Genomic DNA, 4242 nt, shown 5'->3' on the forward strand with positions numbered 1-4242 from the left:
AGACCAGGGTAAGTCGCTTATCCTCAGACTAATTTTTCGTCTCTCTTCGCCGTGTCGTTGAAGAGCCCACGGCGGAGTGGGCCGCGAGGGAACTCGTGAGTTCCCTTCGAAGGAGAAAGAGAAAGAGAAAGAGAAAGAGAAAGAGAGAGGAGATTGAAGAGCAGCCGTGCAAAGACGAGAGCGCGCAACAATTATAAACACCGTGGCAATTACATGCCTCGGGTGCGTGCACTTTCTTCGAGGTCTCCCTCTTCTTCTTTCTTTTTCTTCTTTGGTGAATAGCGAGTCGTGAAAGAAGTCCGTAGCCTCTTGAACCGTTTCACCTCAGCGTATCACCACCACCAGCAGGGCCATCAGCGACAGAGCCAGTAGCAACCGTATTACTACTCCCATTTCGTTCGCGATGGTGAAGCGAAGAGAGAGAGAGAGAGAGAGAGAGAGAGAGAGAGAGAGCGGTAACCCTTTCCTCTGCTCGTAATTGAGCCTCGGATCGTAGAACGGAGAGAGCGACTTGGGTAGAAGCGAGTGGCTACTCGGACGCGTCACGTGTGGGATCTCGAGTTTATTTGCATCCCTTCCATCCCACCCTTCCCATCACCATACACCACCACTAGCGTCGCCGCGATGTGGCTTAAAGAGGAGAGTTTAAGGGAAATTGCTGCGCATGAAAGGACACACCTACGTCTCTCTATGTTGCTCGTGTTGTTATCGCGTAGGTGTACCTCGAGCTTGCTGTCGACGATATGCCGGCTATTTGTCACGAGCTACTCTTTGAGAAACCAAATCCACCAGAGAACCATGGACGTTTCTTGTCGCTGACGTCTAAAGATGAATGTCGAGATCGCATCGACGTTGAATTTAACGTCAAATATAGTAGCTCGGAAATTTTATTAAATTTTTCCTCGATTAAATAAGAACCTTCACAGATTTACTGGAAATAGATTTAATTTATGAACATTTCAGGAATAGTTCGTATTAGAAATATCAATATAATCGAGGGCAATAAATCCAGACCGATAAATACAGTTCGCTCGCATGTGCTACTTTCTCGACATAAGTTCGAAACCGAGTATGGAACTAATTAGGGGAATCGCGTGAGTTGATCTCATTGAGAAAAGGGAGAGAGACTCGGAAAGCGAGAGCGTTGGTAGGTACGTGTCAATGGGATTACGGAGGAGATTAAAGGAGAAGACGTGATTTTCTATCTAACAGATTTAACACGTTACTCAAAGTATCTTTAACATTTAACAATAAGATATGAGAAACTTTAAGATAACCAAAGTGTCTTATGAATCCATTGAAATGAGTCAGAGAAAAATGTTAGAGATCTTTTTAAAAACTGAACATTAAACATTATCTTTCTTTCTCCTTCTCCGTTGATCGAGTGGACGAAAGTTTTGCCAGAGAAATCTGTTTAGGCTTGAGCTTACCCCATGTGTATTTAGCGGAGAATGCTCGCAGGAGGCCACCCGCAGGTCCTCGTCGATGGAGACGAACACGAAGGTGGGACATAGATAAATGTTGGTAAGCCACGACCGGGGTGGACCAACGTAGACAGAGAAAGCAAGAGAGATGAGAGTGAACCGAACTAGCACCGATGAGGAAAACAAAGCGTGCGGCACGGAGACAAATCGGAGCTCACTCCCTCGGGCTTTCCGAGGGTGATAGAGGAGGTAGAGGTGCATCGATGCGAACCAATCGAAATTTCAATGCTAACTGACGAGCGTGCGATCTGATACGAAGTCGATCGGTATTGGCAATATGCCCGCATAGTCCTAATCGACAGAGGGACATCGAAAGAGAGAAAACCTTTGCTTTTGTGTTTCCCACTTACTACAACTTTTCTTCCCTACAAATTTTCTGCCCGATTGATCTTAACTATCTAAATATATATCTCCTGAATTTCCTCAATTGACATTTATATTTTAAAGTACTAGAGTGAATATTTCATAGAAATAATTATAAATATTACAAGGTTTCATATTCATATTTGCGGTGCAAAAGTTTTTTCTATATAATTTGCAGTTTACAGGATTATAATAAATATTCCATTGTAATACACATTTTTTCATGAAATATATCCAGAAATATGATTAAACTTTTCACGAGGATTCTTTGTCGTTCTCATTTTTTTCAATGTGAAAAGCTATAGAGGAAAAGAAAATGCTTTTCGCTCGTCTTTAAATGTCAAACGAACAATCATCGCAATTATCGACAATACGATAACTCGGCTAAAGGACCATTGACACGATTCGTGGGAAATAAAATAATAAAAGAAAGTTAAAAATTTGAATGGACTAGGAAAAAATTTCAGTAGGATTTGTCATCGTAGAAACTACTGTTGGAATGGCTCCATCTTTTGCCATTCGCGTATTTCCTCGAAACGTATCGAAGTAATACCATCTCCACTTTTTCTCTCTCTTTCTCTTTCTCTCATCCCTTGTCCTCAAACGAGCTCGTTCCCTTTCTCTCTTATCTTTTTCTTTCTCTTTACGGACGCAGAAAGGATAGCGCGAACGTATTCCTCATATTTTATTCCGGTTTCTTCCCTGCTTTTTATTGCGGTTTGACTCGAACCCGAGACGCGGCTTGCACCGTCGCAATTTCAGTCTCACCCGCTGTTCCCCGTCGGGGATCTCTCTTTCTTACTCACACTCACCTCGTTTCTTTCAAGCGGAGTCGTAGAATTACATAAGCAGAAAGAAATTCGAGGGGAAATTCACGCTCCGCGGAGGGAATAATGATGGGAGAACTGTTTTATTTACTTCACAGCGCGAAATCTCGCGTTCGACGTGTTTAAAGATTTACGAGAAACCGTGACGTGGTTCTTGGGATACTTTTCGGGATGCTTATCGATCTTCCATCTAGCTAGGTAACAATTTTCACGCTCGCGAGAACGCATTTTCATTATATATCGTATACTGTACTTTCTCTTTTCTTCTCTCTCTCTCTCTCTCTCTCTCTCTCTCTCTCTCTCTCTCTCTCTCTCTCCCTCTTTCTGACAAAGTTGTACGACGTTAATCAAGACCCACTTAACGTTCACAATCTTGTTGCTAGAATACATCAGAGTCTTCTTAGAGATGATTAAGTGACCTGCGAAAACGTCGCCAACTAGCCCATTTATAATACCCTTTATCTACCATAGTTATCTATACGTAAGAAGGCAAAGTTATCGTTCTATTTATTGCACCAATCGTCATATGTAATTGGAGGCCACGCGATTGCACATATCTTCGCATTATTTCCAACGTCCGTGTTGGACACAAGACCGATAATTAATATTTATCGCTGACCTGACTTTTAGTTCATATACTTGAATCATTCTCGTTAACTATCTTTTTCCTTTATAAAACGAGTCTCGATTGTACTCGTTGAGCTTACGCATTTAACACGTTTTATCTCTACTAATATTTTGATAATTTTCAAAAATGAAAATGTTTTATTTTCTCGGATCTATAATTGAAATTTACGAGCATTGAACGTACGAAAGAGAAAAGAGAGAGAGAAAAAAAAAGAAATAACAAATCTAATATATCTAAGGAACCTTTACTTTCCTTCCTCTTACTCCAAGGCTAACGTACTTGGGTCGGCTTCAAAGGAAAGAGAATTATGCGCGGAGGCAAATTTAAATGAATAAAGAACGATGCTGAAACGTTGACCAAAAAGGAAAAGGAGGGAAAGGGAGAGGACAAAAAATAGAAAAAATAGTTGTATGAAAGGGGAAAGATTTTTAGAAGCCCTTCTCCTCTCGTTTCCCTCAAGTGGATCAACGTTTAAGCAGTCCATTATGAAAGCGGTTTACTTTGGCGCACGTCGTGCGAGCAACACCTTAAAAATACATCCGGAAATCCTGCTATCGTCTCGAAGCTTTAAAAGTGTATTTGCGAAGATCATAATCGATATCGAGCGCCAAAAATATTTGTTCGAGATTTTGCATTTGATGTTGCATCAAATCGTATTTCCGTAATAATCCTAACCATTTTTCTATCTGATTTTTGCGGTATATTGGAACACTCGTACGAGATAACATGTGCACATTCTGCTTATTCACGTTTTTGTAACATAGGGAATCCATGATGTTGAACTCGTTACGATACCCTATTAAATTACATTAATTTATAACCGTAAATTACAAAACGGTTTCATCAATTGCATCCATTTGAAAAAATAAAAAAAGGTACAAAAAGAGAACATCTCGTGTCGCTCGAGGCATTTTAATAGGGGGGGGGGGGGAAAAAAAAC

The 4242-nt window shown here is 40.9% G+C and overlaps 1 protein-coding gene across 1 annotated transcript in view; it reads left to right on the forward strand.

Annotated features, from left to right (window-relative positions):
* Positions 1–4242, forward strand: part of LOC124429053 (carbonic anhydrase 7-like) — a 393187-nt gene that overhangs the window by 186179 nt on the left and 202766 nt on the right. The window lies entirely within an intron of this gene.

Source organism: Vespa crabro, chromosome 14, assembly GCF_910589235.1.
Source record: "Vespa crabro chromosome 14, iyVesCrab1.2, whole genome shotgun sequence".
Lineage (NCBI taxonomy): Eukaryota > Metazoa > Arthropoda > Insecta > Hymenoptera > Vespidae > Vespa > Vespa crabro.